The sequence below is a fragment of the Canis lupus genome, chromosome 11 (assembly GCF_003254725.2).
Source record: "Canis lupus dingo isolate Sandy chromosome 11, ASM325472v2, whole genome shotgun sequence".
Taxonomy (NCBI): domain Eukaryota; kingdom Metazoa; phylum Chordata; class Mammalia; order Carnivora; family Canidae; genus Canis; species Canis lupus.
In genome coordinates this window covers 43,882,697-43,905,338 of record NC_064253.1, presented here as the reverse complement: position 1 = coordinate 43,905,338, position 22,642 = coordinate 43,882,697, and the positions used below count along the sequence as shown (strand labels likewise).

Here is a 22,642-nt window from a genome sequence, read left to right as displayed (position 1 = left end):
ACTGCATCTCCTAATAAATAAGCCTCTGCTTTCAAACACCTGAATATAAGGAGTAACAAATATAGCTTACCCATGCCAATTAATTAAGGATATAAGAAATAAGCTTCTTCTACTGCTGAAGATCTTTTTAAATGTGAGAGAGACAAAGAGAGAGAGAGAGCACAAGTGGAGGGATGGGGCAGAGGGAGGAACCAGATGCTCCCCTGAGCAGGGAGCCTGATGTGGGGCTTGATCTCAGGACCCTGGGATCATAACTTGAGCTAAAGGTAGGAGCTTAACTAACTGAGTCACTCAGGTGCTCAGCTTTTGGTCTAAGAAATATACGCTTTTACACATTTGCAGAGGCTGAGGTCTGGTGTCAACCCCTACCAAAAGCTACTGACATATAATTAATACTGTAACACCTTTCGCCCTTCACCAATACTTAAATTTCATTTCTAAGATTAGCACTAAAACTGGGAAAAAGTGACAGGAAGCCTTCCTAAGCATCTGATGACTTGTCCAAGATCTCTCAGTAATAGGTATACATACCAAAATATTTCTTTTTTTCTTCTACTTACTTTGGTGCAATTTAGAAAAAATAAACTTTTATTTGTGGAACTATGTGTAGGTCATTATGACTAATGAGTAGAGTATGTGTAAGTTAATGAGTGAAGGCAATATAATGGAGTAAATAGGGACCAAGTCTTTAAAGACATTGAGTGCCAAGCTAATTATTGTTTATCTTTAGGCTATAGGTTGAATGTCCATACATTTCAGTTTAACTAAAGCAGCTATTAGTCTATGGCGTTGTTACAGAATAACTTCAATACCAACCCCTTACTTTCAAAAATGTGTTTATTTGGACGATTATAGAGTTATGGTGGCACTTGAATCTCTCCAAATCCTCATATAAAAAATAAGAATAACAATGTGTGGACAAAATTTGCAATGAAGCTGGTAACAAACTATCCCTCTGAAGTACAGATTACAAACAGTTGTTCACAACCACTAATAATTACATAATCATGATATTAGAATCTCTGCAGGACTTGATTATAGAATATCTGAATAAAGAGTCTATGAGTATTCAGTGAAAATCCTAGTGGATTTCCTAGAGTCAGAAGTTAAAACTGAAATGAAATATACTCATCCATAACGGGTGGCTATGCGGAAGATTTGAAGGACCAAAAACATACTCATCGCTGGTTAAGTCCTAAATACTGACTTCGGGTTTCTGGTTCCCATGTAAGGAGCTTGGAAATTGCCATTCCACCCTAACATGTAAAAAGCTGGACAGAATGAAAAATCAACTCTCTTTGGATCTATAAGAGAGGAGAAGTCACAGAGCAAGCTGTTGCCCCCAGGATTGGATAGGCTGGTGAATAGAAGAGTCACAGCTTACTGGACAGAGACTCACAAGCAGAAACTGCCCAGGGAGCCAATGCTAGTGTAGAAGAACCTGAACTATAATTGATGAATTGCTGTAGGTTCATTGTAGGCAAGTCTGATAGTTGAGATATGCAGATGAGTCCAGTTTTGGGGAACCCCACAATATTGTTTGATTTCTAAGAGCTGGACCAAATTCCCACGGTAAATATCAGAGAAGAATCCCTTACCTCTGGCAGGGTGAGGGAGGTTGGGGGAAGGAAGGGAAAAGGAACCATTTGGAAATATGCCAGAGCAATTTGTTCTTAATAAGGCCTGTCCTCAGGAGAAATGAGTTTTCCAGAGCCTAACTGCTGTGGTATTATCAGAGTCTAACTGATATAGGAGAAGGGAAATCTGCACCTCCAGCCATTCTAACCTTCCTGTCCACCCAGGAGTGGAGAGGAAAATGGAGAAATGGTTGTGAACTCACAGACCAGAAGAAATGGGCTCAGTAGAAGACTGATACATAATTTTATGGAACTAAAGAATGTTCCCTCACCATGTAGCACATAGAGCTTACCAATACATTGCTAAAGGCCTGAGATCATGTTCAAATTATAGACAATCAAAAATTAAAAATCCTAAAAGAAGACAGAAATAAACACCTTATCTATAGAGTAACAAAGATAAAAATCACATCCAACTTTTCCTTAGAAACAATGCAAGCAAGAAGAATAAGGAGTGAAATAACTTAAAGTGTTGGAGAAGAAAACTAAGCACCTGGATCACTGTATCCTGTGTGATGATGCTACAGAACTGAGTGATATGTACACACCCACAATACTGGTCCCAGGCATCATGTAAGAGAAGGATGGTGGCTTAGACTTTGAAATGGGAAGTATTCACATAAAAGAATCCTCAGAGAATCCATGAGGCATCATAGTTTAGGGAAAATATCCTGGATTTTAGGTCTAGGTGTTCAAGGATCAAGTTCTGACCAGTTTGGACAAATGACTCCTCCATTAGTCTGAGTATCTTCATTTGTAAAATGAGGATAATACTTATAATACTATAAAATGAAATGTTGGATAAATCTTTGAGATAAAATGTAGAACAACAACAAAAAGTGGACATTAAAGGGTCCATGTTATGTGATTCTTGGTAAAACTTACTATGGTAAATAGGTATCATGGTAATGGTTACCTTTGAGAAAGAATGGTGAGTTTTGATTGGGAAGGGGCACTACAGAAACTTGCAAGTTGGCTGGAAATATCCTATATTTATATCTGGCTAGTGATTACAAGGCTGAAAAAAATCATCAAGCTGAACCATTAAGACTTATGCATTTTACTGAATGTAACCTATTGCTTAATAAACCACTCTGCTTCCCATATAAAAAAAAGAGTGAAATGGTGAAATGGAATATATAAAGCACTTGAACACAGCACTTGGTACATCACTGGAACTCAGTAAATATTGGCTTTCTTTCTCTTATAGAAAGGAGAGATCAAATACCACATTTAATAATATTAACAAAGAGCTTCTGAATAGAAAAAAAAATACCATAAATATAAGTCAGTGTATACATGTTGCCAAGTAAAAATAGTAAGAGAACTGTAGACATTTGTGTTGGATAAAATACTTAAGATAATTTTTTGATAAAAATAATAAAAAATTTTAAACTCTTGAGTCTCTATTCCAAAGAAGAAATGGATTTATTCTATTTTTAAAGTGCCTAGAACTGGTGAAGGAAAAAAAATTCTTAACAAATTCTCTCTTTAAGAGAGGTGTCAGGGCACCTGGGTAGCTCAGTGGTTGAACGTCTGCCTTTGGCTCAGGTGGTGATCCCGGAGTCCTGGGATCGAGTTCCACATCAGGCTCCCCACAGGGAGCCTGTTTCTCCCTCTGCCTATGTCTCTGCCTCTGTCTGTGTGTGTCTCTCATGAATAAATAAAATATATTTAAAGTATTTCTTAAAAAAGAAAGAGCTTTCCCAGCACTAGAGGTACCCAAGCCAAAGCTGGAGGACCATATTAGGGATATGATAAGAGGGTCCTGGCTCAAGTTGTTTAACCTTAAGTTTCTATGATTCTAAGAAATGAATGTAGAAGTCTCAGAAAGTTGCAGAATGTTCAATGTCATTGACATATCCAAGGAAGCATAACTGTACACTGACCCCCAAATTATATGGCCCAGATTTATGAATACTTAGAATTTTCTGGTCATGACTTTGGAAGTCAGAGAAATAAGTATGAAGGGAGCATTGTATTATTGAATTTAGCTTAGTCAGATGGCAAAAGGATGATAGGATAGTGAGAGAGGGGAGAGGAAGGCTTGTATTATCTCAGATGACAGTGGTTTATTATAAAGATTCCTGTAAAATGAGAAAGTACAAAAAATTGTTTGAAGGTGGAATAGTCAGTGCTCAAAGAAAAGAAACATTATAACCTTTCATAATATGAGCTTCATAAGCTACTCAAAAATCCAATGAAAACTTTCTATGATTTTGCCTTAATTTTTTAAATTAAGTAAACCTACAATGTTTCCCTCAATAAAACTATTGTTTTAAAGATGCTAAGTAATCTCTAAACCCAATGTGGGGCTCGGACTCACAACGCTGAAATGAAGAGCTGCATGCTCTACTAACTGAGCCAACCAGGCATTACTCAATAAAGCTATTTATCCTAAAGAAAAAACAAACAAACAAAAAACCACAAAAACCCTCAGGTGCATTGAAGCAGAGATAACCATTATGTGAGTCAGGTAGGAATAGTAAATGTGAAAAATCCAATCCTTCAAATAATAATGAAGTAGAGTAAACAAAATATGTATTTGCTATAAAAGCTGTGTAAAGATTTTTTTTGTGGCTCTGACCACACTGTCCTATGAAGTAGATTAATAAAGCTATGTCTTTTCTATGACAGCCAGGTTCCTAATTTAAAATATGTAAATCACCAGAGTTGGACCAAATATTCCTTTTGTGAAGCAAAATTCCTCCACTGCCTAAGTATCAGTATTATAACTACTACAGTTTAAGTAAACAAATGTTTGTCTTGAAAACTCTTTGATGGAATATGGTTAGGAGATGAGAATGTGTCAGCCCTTCTCTTTACATTTGGTGAAAGAAGAAAAGGTCTTTCATACTTACCTTACAGTTTGAAGAAAAGGTCTTTCATACTTACCTTACAGATTGAAGAAATAACTTGGACTTTACAAATGCACAAGTCAAGAGACTCAACTTTGGTCTGATTTTATGGGCAACAGGAAACAAATCCTGGAGTGCTTTGATCAATGATTTATGTTTCTTTTTATAAAGGGAGAAATTCTTCATTCAGCAGGCATAATGCAGTATTAAAATGCAAATATTCCTTAGAAGGAAACATAAGGACTTACTTTTCTTTCTTTCTTTTCTTTTTTTTTTTTTTTTTTTTTTTTTTTTAGGACTTACTTTTCTACTGACGTTTAATGCATAAACATATAGAGATGTTTTTTAGGTTATTTGGATAGATTCCAGCAGTATACCTAAATCTTTCTGCAATGTTCCCAGTGTGTCCTCACACAGACATTGCTTTAAATCACTAATATCAGATTCATTCTGGAAGGCAGGTTTTAGTATGGATTTGGGGGGAAGGAAAAACCAAAAGGACACAAGACATCTGAAAGTGTTCACAGGGTGATGGGTGAGTTGAAGAACAAGAATAATATACAAAAGGGACAGTAGGATTTTCCCCTATCTCCCTATTTTACTCTCACTGTTGGCCCCAATTTAAGAAGTTTTAGGCCCAAATTTCAGTAGTAAGAAGCAATATTAACTCCTTTAATCTGCTAGGCTGTCATTTTGTAAAGTAAGACCAAATGGGATGTCCATTTCATTACTTCATTGAGGCAAATGTATCTGTTAAAATATGAGTTAAAATGGTATAAGCTATTTGAACATCATGTTACATTTTAAAAACATGTCCATAAAAATCCTCCAAACACTAATAAAGTTATCATATGAAAGAAAAGTTTATACACATAAAATCAAATTTGATTTAATCACATATAAGTTTATGCTGCTATCAAACCAGTGCTTTAAATTTTTCTTAATTCTTGAAATACCTGTCATCACTTCTAGCTTTTACACGTGCCCTTCATATTTGAAGAACATTTATTCTAAATCTTTTCTTCAGATATTTCCAGGTGCTAGTGGGGCAATTGCTGCTTAATGCCAGGAATTTCAATTCCTACAACACAGTATTTAATGAAGAAAAAATCATGTATTAATGTTATTCCATGATTCTGTTAGAATGGTTAGTGTGGGAATTTTTTAATAATTTCCATCATATTCTATCTATAGAAAAATTTGACTAAGTTTTAAGGCTTAATCACAAGCCTCATAAAACAAATTTATTTTATTGTTCTTCATTGGATGACTTGTAAGCTCAGACATGCCAAACTGTTTGGAATATGAGCAATAAATATGTATATGTGTTTGACTACTCAGAAAAAGAAACAATAATTCTCCAAATTACTTTTAAGTACCTTGGGGTATTACATTTCTATTTGAGAATACTTGAAAATATTGGAAACCATCATGTTTTAATGACTTTCTTAATTATATTATCAATCAATCTAGATATTATCAAATATTTTGAGTTAAACTATTATTTTGTCTATTAGATGAACACTAAAAGGTACTCTTTATTCAATCTGTTTTTAGGATGATAATGTTATATTTATTGCATATTAGTATAGAGTATATATAGGATATTTATGATGAATCAATTGTCAATATTTTCAATTCCTCTCAAAGTATTTTGACATGATATGACTATGACTCATATTTGGAACTTATGCAGAATTCTTTCCTTACTTTTTCTCTGCTCAAGCAATGGCTTTCTGATTTTCCAGTGTCCCTAATAATGGTCAGAAATTTATTGGACACCAATAATTAGTAACTGCATCAAACATATTAACACTAATTAGCCCTAAAAGCCAGAAGTAAGTTATTTTAAATGATAAAGCCAGCATTAATATCGATCACCATGCTAATTAGTCCTAGTAGTAGAAGTAGACAATTTGATCAACAGCAATTAGTTTTGGCTTTTTACCCACTATAATCATCTAGAGTCATTTTAGCATAATGCTAAAATCAATGAGTTTCCTATAATTTAAATTATCATTTCTTTCATCACCAACACAAATCCTGGCCTATGCATTTGTAGCAGTCCAACCACGAATGACAGATCTTATAATAATCTGTTAATTTGGGAATGGAGCAACAGAAGGGTGAAGGTCTTATAATAATGTGATTGAATTAATTTGATGCCTTCAAGAGTTCTGCTAGGTCTAAGCCCCTTCTAGGTAATCAGCTGTCACAGTATACAATGACTATAATCTCTAAAATCTTAATGTAATTGTGGCTCTATCCCAAATCAAGTGTTGTCTAAATGCAACATACTATGTTCATAAACTGAAGGAGGTTATCATTTTCCTCTTTCCTTAGTAGACAATGAACATAAATTCATATAAAATTATTTTGATACTATTCTGTATCAAAGATTTCATGCATAATAGACATGTATATATTAAGCATTTACATCAGTGGAATAAAGCAATTTTGTTTTCACCTGCTTAGACTCTGATTATTTCTGTCTGGAAAGTCTTTTCCACTCTGTCAACCTGGAAAATATCTACTTATCTGTCAAGAATCAGCTCACCTAGCATATTTTATGGGTCATGATCTTGAAGGAAGAGTTTTGGGACCAGTAAGTGTTCCAAGTAATATAAGGTATTAAATGATTGTTGAAAATCTAGTTCTGCTTTTAAAAGGATCACATCACATGGCCTGAGTTTGTGTGAGCTTCAGCAAATTATATTTTTGATCCTCAGTATTGTCAACCTAAAGCATGAATAAAATAGCACCCATTTCAGAGACTTGTTTTGGAGACTATTTAAGAATATATGTAAATCATTTAAAAGAAGGACTATTATATAATGAGTGTTCAATAACTGTTAGATATTAATATAATCATAAAATTAATGCATAAGTATATTTAAGGGGAAATATTAAGTATACAAAAAGAAAAGTACAAAAGAATTGCAATGATGATTCAGACATGAGAAAAGACTATAATAATCAGTAATCAGTAATTAAAGTTTCTATCTCGTAAAACATAATCGGAGCTACCAAATTAGCATTAGTTAATATTAAAAGATTGTATTACCTTCTTGAATAAATTTCTCAAAGTGTCTTCTCCGGGTCCTTTACTGAAGCATGGTTTGGTGGGCCAACTCAGTGTTTGGTGAGCAACATTTGGTATTATTATATCTTTAACATGTAAAAATAACTTCTCACATTCATCATTGCAATAAAGCACTATATTCTAGCACCATTCTCATATCTCATGGCAGCTGATTAAAATGTTTTGCTATTTTGTTATTCATGAATTTTTGTACATATTACTGGTCAATTGTGGCATAGACTATCATAACAAACAATTTAATCATCAAACTGTGTACAGATGCACCCAAGGTTAGACATTTTCTTCAGGCTACTTATATTGAATGACTCACCAGGGCTCAAAGTTTATACCCATTTATTCTTAAGGGTTACTCTGTAAAGAAAAAGAAAATTTGCAATATTTTGCAAATCTAATTTACATTCACCTTTTGAAAGTTAAATTGTTATTACTTTTCCCATATTTTCTGTTATTTCAAATATCAGGTGGGGAGAAAACTTTTAAATAAGGTAGATCCAAACTTGTGAGTGCTCTACCATAGCTCAGTGCAATGTATGCTTCAATCCCTGAATGTTTTCTCTTCTGTCCCTCATACTGAGCTATGCATTCATTTAAATCTCTCTTCAGACTTTACTGAATTAAAGTATTTAAATAGGCCTGATGTAAGTGCTAAATGAGAAAAGTACTATAAAGCTAAGGAGCCCGATCAAATGAGTTTGAAAAATAAAGACAGATGGCAACTATTAGAGAGTCTTCTGCACTCATTTGAACCACAATGCTTACTCTTAAATTTTGTTTTATAACTGGCTCATTTGCAGATGTACATATGCTTTAGGCAGTAAATGTTACATGCTAAATATGCTGTGTAAACTTGGAGCCTGGATTCCTGTTTTTCTAGGTCTTTTCAGTGAAAAAAAAAAAAGAGTGCATGTGTGTGCATGCATGCACACAGAGTTGAGATTAAGCAGATAAATATTTGGGACAATAAATTTTATTTAATGTCTATATTTGATCTGTCTACTTACCACACTGAGAATGATCATTTTCTAGGTTAAAAGTATAATAGCATTAAACTTTCCCATGATTATTCCCATGATCATTTGCTTTATCTTGTGTAATGGGTTAAATCGTGACTCCCAAAAGATTTTGAAGTAGATTTCCAATAATTGTGAATGTGACTTTATTTGGAAATAGATCTTTGCAGATGATGAAGTTAAGATGAGGTCATTGGTTAGGCTTTCATCTAATATGACTGTGTACTTTAAAAAAATTTAGACACATAGACTCATAAAGAAGGAAGATGATGCGAAGGTATAGACAAAAAATCTCACCTGCAAGTTAGTGAATGCCTGAGGGTAGCAGAAATTAAGACAGAGAGGCACGGAATAGAATGAATCTCTTTCACAGCAATCAGAAGAAACCTACCCTGCTGATACTTTGATTTTAGACTTTAGTCTCCAGAAATGTGACTTTTTTTTTTTTTTGTTTAAGCCACCCGGTTTGTGGTGTTCTGGTATAGCAGCCATTATTTTCATTCAGTTTTAGTTTTTTTATAAATAAGTATATATTTGATATTTATAATCTATTATTAGATCTATGCCTCTCTGTCACTTTGTTGTCTCAAGGTTACTTGTAGATTCCTTTGGAAGAGATCACTGAGAAAATAGTCCTTATCTCATGTTGATAATTCTTTGATCCTTTTTTACTTAAAATAGGTTTTGCTGGTTATAACAATCCTTGGTTCATCCCCCCCCCCCTTGACCATCTTAAATGCATTAATTCCATCTATTTTTGGCATAAAATGTTGCTGCTGAGAAGTCTGAATGTTATTTACTTTTTCTTTCTTATGAATAACTTCCTCTTTTTGCCTAGATGTCCAAAGGATATTTTTCCCTCCAACTTCCCCTCCCTCTTGTTTCTTGCTCTAGGGATCTTCTTATCCTTCTATTATGCATATGTTGGATCTTCTTAATCTGTCTTCAGTTATTTTCTATTTTTTTCTTATCCTTGCCTATTTGTCAAAAATAATTTAAAAACCCTACACAGTTGACCCTATATGCATGAGTTTATTTCATATCTATCTGCTCTCATATCTTTGAGCTCAATATAAGCTCATTGTTCCTTAATAGTTAGTTTAGAAATAGGCATGGTAAATTCGTTGTCCTGTTCTCCTTTGTCAGAAGTGTATTAGCTATCCTAGTTGTCTTATTTTTCCATAAGAATTTCAGAATAAGGTCATCAATATTTTGATCTGTTGGGATATTTATTGGAATTGTGTGGAATTGATAGGACAATTTGGAGTTGAATGACATTTTAACAATTTTAAATATTTCATCCCTTGAACACAATCACTCTCTTTATTTATTTATGACTTCTTTATCTCAGCACAATTATGTAACTTTAAGTTTGTAAATAATTTGCTAGCTTTATTCTTAATTCTTGGGGATTATTCCCTTTCTATTTTCTGAAAGAATTCATATAGAATTGATATTATTTCTTATGAGTTTGTTAGAAATAATTAGTAAAGTCAGAAGACTATTAATATTATAGAAAGGCTTTTAGCTACATATGCAATGTCTCCACTATAGTGTTATTCAATTTTTCTGTTATCTGGGCTAAATGTTGGGAGTTTATGTCTTTTAAGGAATTTGTTTGCTTTATCTAAATTGTGAAATTTGTGATATATGTTATTTTCAATAATTTCTCATTAACTTTTTGAAATCTACAGTATGGTAACAGTGTACCTACTTTTATTCCTGACAATCTCATATGTTTGTCTTTTATTTTTCTTCAGTATGCCTAGAGGTCTATCAATTTTATCAATCTATTTTAAAAACCATATTTATCTTTAGTGAGCCTTTATTCTTTTTCTGATTATACTTGACTTATTCTTTTATGCTTATTATTTCTTTCATTTTGATTAATTTGATTTTAATTTTTTTTCATTTTCTATTTCTTAAAATAAGTGCTTAGGTCATTTATTTGAAACTTTCTTCCTTTCTAAAGTAAATGCTAGAAAGTTTTTTGAAAGGGGGCACCTGGGTGGCTCAGTCCATTACACATCTGCTTCTGGCTCAGTCATAATCCCAGGGTCCTGGGTTGAGGTCCCATGTCAGGCTCTCTGCTCAGCAAGGAGCCTGCTTCTCCTTCTCTCTCTCTCTCTGCCTGCCACTTCCCCTGCATGTGCTCTGTCTCTCTGTCAAATATATAAATAAGAATCTTTAAAAAAAGGAGAAAGTTTCTTGAAAGATGTACTTTAGCAATATTCTACATATTTCGATGTTTTTTCATTTAACTAAAAATAATTTTACTCTCCTTGTCATTTTTCTATCCATGTTATTTATAAGTATGTAGTTTAAGTTCCAAGATATGTTAATATTCTTGGTATTTTGCCAGTTTTTATTCCTAATTTAATTTTTTAGTATCCAAAGAACATAATCTATATAATTTCAAATCTTTAAAATTTATTCAGAATTATATTATGGCCTCTCTTATAGGCTGTCTTGATGAATGCTCCGTGTATTTTTGAGAAAAGTGCTATGCCACTGCTTTTGAATGGAATATTCTGTGAAGGTCATTAAGATCGATTTAAGTTGGTGTTTTTTTTTTTTTTTTTTCAGATTTTTAGAATGCTTATTTTATTTCTGCTTTTTCCATAAATTACCAAGTAAGAAGTTTCAAATTTTCCAGCAATCTGATTGCAAGTCTATTTTCCCATTTGGTTTTACCAGTTTTGCATTATGTATTTTAAAGCTCTAATTATCTATTAGATGCATGCACTTTAGATTATTATGTCTTCTTGATGAATTTACTGCTTTATTCTTATATCTTTAGCCCTGGTAATACTATTTGTCCTGAAATCTACTTTGTCTTATTTAATAGACACTGTAGAATTCTTTTGATTCTTGTTTTCATGGTATATGGTTTATTTTTTCTATGTCATAACTTATAACCAATATTTATTCTGTTATATAAAGTTGGTTTCTTATAGAAAGCATATAATTGAACCTTAAGGTTCACTTTTGGTGTTGTAATTCTATGCATATGGACAAATCATAATGATATCTGTTTACTCGTATGTATCACACAGAGTATTTTCACTGTCCTGAACATTTGTCCTGAATACACTTTGCTGTATTCATCCTTCTCCCCAGACCCTGGCCATGCCAACCACTGGTCTTTTTACTGCCTTTATAGTTTTGTCTTTTCCAAAATGTCATATAACTGGAGTCATGCAGTATGGAGGTTTGTTTTGTTTTGTTTTGTTTTTCACATTGGCTTCTTTCACATAGTAATACACATTTCAGGTTTTTCCATGTTCTTGGCTCATTCTTTTTAGCACTGAATAATATTCCATTTTCTGTATATACCACAGTTTATTTATCCACTCACCTACTGAAGGACATCTTAGTTGTTTCCAAATTTTGACAATTATCAACAAAGCTGCTATAAACATCTCTTTGCAAGTTTTTGTGTGAACATATTTTCAAATCCTTTGGGTAAATACTGAGGAGTGTGATTGCTACATTGTGTGGTAAGAATATGTTTAGTTTTATGAGAAACTGCCAAATGATCTTCCAAAGTGGCTGTACCATTTTGCATTCCTACAAGCATGAATGACAGATCTTGTTGCTCCACATTCTCATCAGCATTTGTTGTTGTCAGTTTTCTGTACTTTGACCATTCTCATTGGTGTGTAGTGGTATTTCACTCTTGTATTAATTTGCATTTCCTTGATGATGTATGATGTGGACCATCTTTTCAGATACTCATTTACCATCTGTATATATATTTTTGATGAGATGTCCGTTAAGGTCTTTGGCTTACTTTTATAATTGAATTATTTGTTTTCCTCTTGATTTTGGATTATAACACTTTATCAGTTTTTTTTTGTCTTTTTCAAATATTTTCTTACAGTCAATGGTTTGTCTTCTCAGTCTCTTGACATTGATTTAAAGAACAGAAGATCTTAATTTTGATGATGTTCAGTGTATCAGTTTATTTTTTTCATGAGTCAAATCTTTGGTGTTATATATAAAAGTCATCGCCATAGCCAAGGACATTTAGGTTTTCTCACATGTTATCTTCTAGGAGTTTTATAGTTCTGCATTTTACATTTTAGTCTGTGATCCATTTTAAGTTAAGTTTTGTGAAGCATGTACAGTCTATGTATAAAGTATTTTTTTCCACATGTGATGTCCAGTTGTTGCAGCACCATTTGTTGAAAAGATGATCTTTGCGCCATTGTATGGCCTTTGTTCCTTTTACAAATATCATATGATTATAGTTACGTAATTCTGTTGTGGGTCTCTCTATTCTGTTCCATTGATTTGTCTGTTACTTCAATTACACCACACTATCTTAATTATTGTAGCTATATAGTACAACTTGAAATTGGGTAGTGTCAGTTCTCCAATACCTGTCAATATCCCCAAGAGAATTGCTGGGATTTTGATTGAGAAGCAGTGAATTTATAGATAAAAATTGGAAATAATTGACACCTTGAAAATATTAACTTTAACTATCTTTGAACATATTATATGTCTCCATTTTTCTTTTTTAATTTCATTTTTTCTTCTCTTTCTCATATGCTTATTATATTTGTTAAGTTTGTCCCATTGTCCTTGGATATTCTTTTCCTTTTTAGATTTTTGTTCCCTTCATTTTTTGTTTTCTGAGGATTCTGTTGATGCATCCTCTAGCTCAGAGACTCCTTCCTCATCCATGTCCAATATGATAATAAGCCATAAAAGGCACTGTTATTTCTATTACAGTATTGTTGATCAGCATATTTTTATTCTTTCTCAGAATTTCTCTCTCTTATCCTTCTGTTCTTACATATGGTCTATTTTTTATCTATTAGAGACATTAGGATATTAATTCTAGTTTTTTTTCCCCTTACATTCTGACACCAGCATCCCTACCATGTCTGGTTCTGATGCTTGCTCTTTCTCCTCAGATTGTATTTTTTGACCATTGGAATGCCTTGTAATTTTTTTTTTCATAGCCAGACATAATTTACCGGGTGAAAGGAGTTGTTATCAATAGGCCTTTAGTAATGTGGTATTGAAGTATGGTGGGTAGAGGAAGTATTCTGTAGACCTATGATTAGGTTTCCATCTTTCAGTGAGCTTATTCTTCTGGACTGTGTTTCTCTGTTTTTCCTTACTCTTTAGGTGAGACAGAATGGCTATAGTGGTCTGAAGATGGGTATTTCTCTTCCCCCTGGGTTAGTTAGGCTCAGATCAGACTCAAGGACATTAGGTTCTAGTTACTTAGTTTCTACTGAGAGCAGGCCTTGTTAAGAACAGAGTGCTCTGAAATATTTAAAAATGGTTGCTTTTCTCTTCTTGCTGGAATCGTGGCGGCGGCGGGGGTGGGGTGGTGGTTCTCCTGTATATACTGTAGGAACCTGGTCAAGCTCCTGGAGGTCAATCTCACAATATTGTGGAGACTGCTTCCCCCAAGTGGTTTTAACTCTCAGAATTGTATACTCTGAGACTCCAGCAATTCATTAGTTATATTTATGGTTTTTCTACCCCAGGATTGCTTCCCACAGTGGATTCCAGTAGTGAGTCTCAGCTCACTACAACTTTGTTTACTTTCCTGTCTCTCCAAGCTTAGAGCACTGGTTTGCTCTGTGTCCTCTCTCTATAAATCTAATTTTTCAGTATGTTTGCTTTCTTACTCGTTGTTAAAACAGACTGGCAACTTCCAAGCTCATTGCATGTAGAACTAGAAACTAGAAGTCAACCATTATTTTTAGAATATATTTTCTTCGTTCAACAATATGTGTCTTTTTCAGATTACAGTGCTACATAAGTTATTTCATTTAATGTTGCCCTAAAGGTCACTGAGGTTCTGTTCTCTTTGTTTTTATTTTTTCTTCTCTTTAGATTGAATAATTTTATTTGTCTTCAAGTTTATTGAACATTTCTTCTGTTGTCGCTAATCTTCTATGAATCTCATCCAGTGAGTTTTCCATTTTAGATATTATCCTATTAATACCAGAAACAGAATTGTAATTTTTAAAAAATTCTTCAGGTTTTTGGTGAAATTCTCAATGTGTTTACTGGTCTTGACACCTTTTTCTTTACATTTTAAACTTTAAAAAATAATAGCTTCTTTAAATCCTTGTCTACCTGAATTATCTTAATTTGTGTATGTGTGTTGATTGCTTTTTCTCTTATTGTGGTATTTGGTTTTCTCTATCTTTTCTGATATTTTATTGTTTGGTGGATGCAGATGATACATTGTAGAGAATTTTATCTTTCCCTGAAAATAGTGACTTTTGTTTTGACAGGTACTTAAGTTATTGGCTGATTACCATGAACTTGTAGAGACTTTTTAAAAAACAATTTGCAAGATAAATTAAGTTTTACCCATAATCTTTAAGTAAATCCTTAGTCCTTTAATAGAGTATCTACTCTTAAGAGAGGACACTTTTTAAAAAAGATTTATTTATTTGAGAGAGACAGAACACAAACAGGTTGGGGGAAAGGAGAGAGGAGCAGAGGAGGAGACAGAGAAGCAGACTACCTGCTGAGCAGGGAGCCTAATGTGGGGCTTGATTCCAGGATCCTGGGATCCTGACTTAAGCAAAAGGCAGATGCTTAACCAACTGAGCCATCTAGGTGCCCCGAATTGACACTTTTTGAATATCAGTGGAAGCCCTAGGATTTTTTTTCCAAGCCATTCTAAGTTGGCAATATTCAAGTTCCAAACAAACTCCTCCCTGATGAACAACTGAAATCTCTGTCTATCTTCTGCTGTGGTCCTTGGATTTTTCTCTCTAGACACAATTCAGGAATCTTTCCAATATTTGAGGGAAGTCCTGTAGCTCTATCCTTCCTGGTATTTCATCCCTCAACTTCCAGCTCCTCTTGTGGCCCTGAACTCTATACTTTGACCACTTACATCACTAAAACTATAAACTCCTGTTTGAGTTCGAAGAACTCTTTGCTATGTGATCTGAAGAGAACTATCAGGAGAAAAACCAAATTAACATAGCTCTCACCCTATGCATTTACTCCTCAGCAAGCTTGAATTGCCTATAGAATTGACCTTTAAACAACACAAGCTTGAAATGCACAGATATATTTACTTGTGAATTTTCTTTGATAAATACAGTATTGTATTATAAATGTATTTTCCCTTCCTTGTGATTTTGTTAATAACATTTTATTTTATATAGCTTACTTTATTATAAGAATATAGTATGAATATATAAGAATATAGTATGAATATATATATAACATATGAATATATATATAAATATATATAAAACATAGGAAATATGTGTTAATAGACTATTATCTGTAAGGCTTCCAGTCAACAGTAGGCTATTAATAGTTAGATTTTGGAGTAGTCAAAAGTTATATGTGGATTTTTAGCTGTGTGGGGAGTTGGTATCCCAACTTGCATATTGTTCAAGGGTCAACTGTACTATCTCCATACTTTTGTTCAATTCCTAGGGCCTTTAAAGAGTTGTTTTTTACGTTTTATTATTTTTTTCCAGACTTTCTAATTGCTTTTTGTTAGTATATTAGTCCAATATTAGTTACACTAAATTTAGAGCCAGAGCCCCAAAACATGGAATTTTAATATTCATGGCTAAGCAATAGCCAAAGTCTGAGCTTACTGATGTTTGCATTCCCTGCAGTGTGTGATGTTGCTCTATTGTGCCAAAGGCATCAATGAATGTTGGCTGAGTGATAGTTAATTAAGTCTGAGTGACTGTATAATATTGGAGACAGTGACATTACTAAACACATTGATATTATTATAAATTCATGATCACTAGCTTCACCAGTTCCAGAATATTACCAGAAAATTTCACTATATTTCTGTTTTCCACTTGATCTCTCATTTTCATACTAGTTCACTCTTTTCGTGCTCCTTAGATTTCTGGCAACCTCTTTTCATTAAGCTCACTGTCTGCATTATACACTAGTAGCATATGACTTTACTTCTTACTGTAGAGTGAATAATAAAGCCATCTGAAAACATTCTTTCAACATTTTTCTGTAAAACCTCAACTTACCTATATCTGAATCTAGTGAACTCAGTGATTGGAATAGTGACAGACATAAATAAGCACTCAACAATAGCAATAATAATCATCACCATCATTATCTAATTATCATTTTATACTTACCAGTGTTTTTATTATTGTATTATTGTTTCATATCTTGTTAATAAGAATTTGTTTCCAATTCCTTCACTTGTCCTTCCATCCATATTCTCTCTTGAGTTATCAGAAATTTTATGTTATTGTTCAACCACACTTTCCCCTTTTCATCTGGATCATTAAATAAAATCTTATGCTTAAGATTAGTCATTCAATCAATTGGTCTATGAATTAGTCATATCTTTAAACATGATTCATTCTTTCAAAAAACACTTTTTTCCTTTCCATATATCTCTTGAAATTTCACCTTATCTTTTCTCTCTTCTCTGTTTTCAATGAAATTTCCTCGTGAGTTATCTGCACTTGAAGTCCCTATTTTCTCATAACCTATTACCTCCATAACCCAACCTACTAAACTGTTTAAATCAAGAAAGCTCTCTCTTTGCAGGCACATTCGATAGCTTAAACAAGCCACATTCGATAGCTCTTAAATAGTTCTCACTTTACTTGATCTCATAGCAAAATTTGACATAGTTGATCACTCTACCTTCTGAAAACTTAGTTTTCCCTTGACTACTAAGGCATCAGTCACCTCTGTTCCTTCATATATATCTATGAATTATTTTTTACTTATTTTTCTTTCATATTCCTCCTCCTCTGACCTATCACCACATATTAAATTCCTAAAGGTCCTCTCTTCTTACTTTTCAACCTGTTGCTTGGACAATCTTATCCACATATCATTCTTTCATAATGACTCGCCAACAACATCCATGCACTGCTTTTACAGACAAATATAAATCGATAAATATGTGTATCTCCAACTCAGGCTTCAATGCTGAGTTCCTGATAAGGTTACCCAACAGGATATTCAACTTTCCAATTAGGTATCTCAAGGGAAACTCAAATTCGGCATGTCCAAAACTGATCTTTAATTTCCCAGAAACAATTTTCTAGTCACTTCTGATTGCTTTTTCATTCTTAATATCCAAAATAATCCATCATTATCTTCTCTTAAGTGTACATGCTAAACACTTCTCAACTCAATCACCATCACTACCATCATTGTGATTAATGCTACATCATCTTTCATAGTAACTATTGATATAGACCATTTTACTGAATTCTTAAATTTCTTACCCCCATATATCACATATACTGCAGCCAGGTGATATGATGAAAATGCACATATGAGTAAAACATCTACTTGCTAAAAAACATTTAATACCTTCCCATCACTTTTAAGATTAAGACTATCTAGGACTTGCAAGACTCCAGATAGGCTGGTCCCTGAATACATTTCTTGTCTTATCAAAGATCTTGCAAGTACACTGACTTTTTCTATTTCTCACATGCACTATTTTCTTTCTCATTACTTTATATATATGCTCACTGTCAAAACTTACCTTATTCCCATCTTGATCTATTATAAAACATTTAAATATGTAAAGGCTAGATAGATTGTGTCAGACTAAGCTTGGAATGCCAGTATGTAGCCTCAATTTTTGTAAACAAAAGTGTTGTTGCATTATGTATTATATGTAATTCACTCAATTTATCTTCCAGTTTTTAACTTGATTCACTTTTTCAGGGAACTCATATAATTGACCCTGTCTATTATAGATTGATGGTTCTCTTCTTTGTTCTTTTTTCTGCTTCTTTAAAGATTTTATTTGAGAGAGAGGGCACACATGCACACACATAAGTGTGTACGAATGAGTAGGCAAAGAAACAGAGAGGAAGGAGGAGGGGAAAGAATCTCAAGCAGGCTCCACTCCCAGTACAGAGCCATCCCATGACCCCCTGAGATCATGACCTGACCTGAAACCAAGAGTCGGAGTCCCAACTTGGCTTGAGCCACACAGGTACCCGGATTGGTTCTTCTTTATGCATTCTTCTAAAGAAACCTTACTTTTCATCTTACAATTATATATATAATCATGATTACTTGATTAATGATTCCTAGTAGGTCAAAGACTCTGTTAGAACATGAACCACATTGGTTTCCTGAAAAGTTTTATCTTAAGAGCCTAGCACAGTCCCTGTTAAAATAATGCTCAATAAATATTTTTCAAGTGAATAATTCAGTAAACAAAAGGATAAAACTTAATGAGATGTAGTCCTAGAATAGGATTAAGGAGAAATATGAAAGGGATTAAGTGAAAGAGAAAAAAAGAAGCTGATAATTGAATAACATAACTTTAACCAATATTGAAATCTGCCTCAGTTCAATGAGTTAAAAATTAGATCTATAGTTGGCATTTGTTCTGTAGGTTGAATTTTTTTCTTCATCTATTTTTTAACTACAAAAAAATCAATTTAATAAAGTTCAATTTAATTAAACATTAGATGAATTAAGATTCAACCTGATAAAATTCAGTTGCTCATTCATTTATTAAGTGATCCTATAAATATTTATTAATTACTATTCTCCAGCCATTATACTAAGAATGTGTGATAAGTGTAAATAAGTCATGGGCCCTGGCTTGATGTTGTTGAGTATCAGAAAAAGATGGATATGGACAGACAGCTGAAGTATGTAAATGGCCATATTGATTCAAAAGTAACAGAAAAGAATGTATATCTCAGAAGACAATAATAACTTCAGAATTCAGTCTGATTGGGATTCTTGATGTCTAAAAGGGAAATGAGGGAACAATACTGGCAACAATTAATTGCTTTATTTGACCTGGCAGGAAAAACTGTGACATCCTGGTAGAACTAGAGTAGTGAAATGAGTTTGAAGCTCCAATTTAGCATTTAATACAGGAAGGTTAATGCTGTATGTTTAAAAATAGATGTCAAAGCCAGTGAATTTGGTATTGTGGAAAATGTGAATGAGCAGTAGACAATGCTTGGTAGCTCACTTGGCTGATCAGGGCCTTATTTCCATACCTATTCCTGGGTTTCATAAATGATGACTGTTAAAGTCTTGCAGAACTAGAATATGATATGATTCTAAGGCAACTGTATCATATCAACTGTCTATCCCTATAAACTATATAATTTCAGATCTGTACATGGTTTTGTACAGTAGCCAATCTACTTATGTTACATATGAAGAACAGGAAGCTTATCTGGCAAATCCAAGAATTCATAATTAGGTAATTCTAAAACTGAGACAAGAATCCAATTCTATTTCTTATTTCACTTGTTATTTTAAAGACAACACTTGATTTATGTGAGTAAAGCAATTAATAGAAATAATAACACGTTTATTGGATGTCTACTATGTGTTCATTGCTGTGCTGAGTGCTATACATGTTATTTCATTTAAAACTCATGACTGTGTAAGATGAGAAGAAGTATTATGACAATCTGGCACCTTACGACACCAGGTTTATGAATCCTAAGTAGCCCAAGATCAATCAGCTAGTAAGAGTAAGCCTCAAACATAAGGTTATCATGTGTAAAGCCATCACTCTAATCTCCATATCAGTGAATGTATTGTGGTTTTACCTATGTAATGTTTCAGGCAACTCCACTTAGAGACATGGTGTCTTTTATTACTTACATAGTGTTCACAGCATCATGGAGTGCAAGCTGTGTGTGCACAATCTGCCTTTGGAAACTGTATCCTGATCAGTGTAGTGCAAACTATCTTCCCTTGTCAAAGTACAAATGATAGGTACTGCTGGAGTAAAAGCAACCAGGTTTGATTATAGTCTTTACCTCTGTGATACACACTTTAGAGTCTACAGGATTCCTGTGAAATTATAGCTCTCCATGTTTCAGTGTTTCAGTTTAATATGTTCTTTATTTTTACATTGGCAGCATATTCCAAGAAAGACAGTGTTTGTATTGATAGGGTTTTGCCCAATGTGTCCCAGAGAGTTTTTCCACCTTCATTATATAGGTAACACATACAAATCTCAGATCACAAAGTAGGGTTGGCAAGAATTGTTATTTCCTTTATTTCCTCAAAGTAAAAACAGTTTTTTTTTTCTTAAGCTTCTCATCGAATGGGAAGATATTTCATCTGAGTCCATCTGAGGTAAATTCATTCATTCTGTTCAGTGCTTTCCAGTCCAATTCAGTTTTCTTCCTTTCAATTTATCTCCAGATACATCTAATATCTACTTTCCACAGGACCTCAAATAGCATCATGGCATCAATGGAAGTAAAGATGGCCTTGTAATTTTCAGTCATATCTCCACCTTGATATCCTCTTAAATTTATATCATCCTCATTGTGGACCTCAATACATCTATGTTGTCATCTGCTAAGTGAGAAATCCATGTTCTTGAGCAGTTGCTGAGCACATGAAAGGCATTCTAGTGCATTTTATCCTGTTGATGAGTCTTCTCTAGTTCCAGCCTTCTCACTCACCACCTCCATATCACTCTTTGGATGTATGATAATAATTGCTTGGTCTCAAGTTTCCCTGTGGACCATTAAAAGCTCTCTGCAGTTGTCTTTAAGAACTGTTGGATAGAATATCAGGCAATGATTTTTATTCTAGGGTTGAATTGTGTTCCCCCAAAAGTTTAACTGAAGTTCCACTTCATTAGAGTGGGCTCTAATCCAACATAATGGATGTCTTTATAAGAAGACAATGTGAAGACAGAGACATACAGAGAGATAACAGCTATATGACTGTGAGGTAGATCTTTGAGTGACATCTACAGAGCCAGGGAACACCAAGGATTGCTGGCCACTAGCCACTAGGAAAAAGGAAAGGAAGGTTTACTCAAAGTCTCAGAGAAAGGCCCTGCTAAGACTTTGATTTTGGATTTCCAGCCTCCAGAACTATGAGGAAGTAAATCTCTTACTGTTTTAAGTCACTCAGTTGGTGGTACTTTGTTATAGCAGCTCTAGGAAGCTTATAAAGGTCCCTGTGACTTTTTGGTAGAAGGTCATTAATCAAGACTCTTTAAGTCCCAGAAATTCATCAGGTTGAGGTGGAGAAGTTCTTTGTGTTCTTAGATCCTAAAATTCATTTAGGAGTCTCATTATATAGCCCACCCTGGGAAATAGTCTGAGTGGGAAGTGGTTAGAAAGACATGGGACAGGTCCCTTTCTTGGGACATACAAAAGTTCTAGTCCTCTTCCCTTTGGCTTCATTTCCCTCCAGTTCTAGGTCTTCATTTAGCTTAGTTTCATGGAAATAACATTATTAAACTGATAATTTCTTATTCAATGTCTATTATTTCCATGTAGACCATTCCTTGAACTGTTAGGATTCTGGTCTTACCATTAAAAATGAAGTTTCTTACAACTTAAAAGTAACAGAAATTATAAGAAAAAGAATTGCTTTGATTAATTTTGCAAAACATATTGTCACTTAGAAAATCTTTTGAGGGATCCCTGGTGGCGCAGCGGTTTGGCGCTTGCCTTTGGCCCAGGGCGCGATCCTGGAGACCCGGGATCGAATCCCACGTCGGGCTCCCGGTGCATGGAGCCTGCTTCTCCCTCTGCCTATGTCTCTGCCTCTCTTTCTCTCTCTCTGTGACTATCATAAATAAATAAAAAATTTTAAAAAATTTAAAAAAAGAAAATCTTTTGAGGTTAAATCACCAGATTTGGTAGTTTGGTTTATTGACAGTACGTAGTTTCATAAGCCTTCTGTCTTTGGTGATGTTATCCCTGAGGATATCCATCTAGTCAGCAGTACTCTCTGAATAGTGGGCTTGCACTTGGGTCAGTAAAATGTTAAAAGAAATTAAAATTTGTATATATTTTTTCCTTATAAAGAAACTGAGAGAGCTTAAAGGAAAGTGTGGATTTAGGACTCAAGTTGTAGATTGTGCTTTACATTTCACAGAACTTTTTGTGTATGTTGATTCTATTTAGGACTTTAATTTGGTTATAGCTCTAGGATCAAGGATTATCTTATTCTTGATGTTGACCCATTTCTACTTGGGCCCTGAAGGAAAGGTCTGCACATAAGAGAAATGAATACAAATGCACATAACTTTTCAAAGCTTTTGACCTCAAA

The 22,642-nt window shown here is 33.8% G+C and overlaps 1 long non-coding RNA gene across 3 annotated transcripts in view; it reads left to right on the top strand.

Annotated features, from left to right (window-relative positions):
• Nucleotides 1-22,642, top strand: part of LOC112650489 (uncharacterized) — a 218,511-nt gene that overhangs the window by 69,221 nt on the left and 126,648 nt on the right. The gene's annotated exons all lie outside the window — the stretch shown is intronic.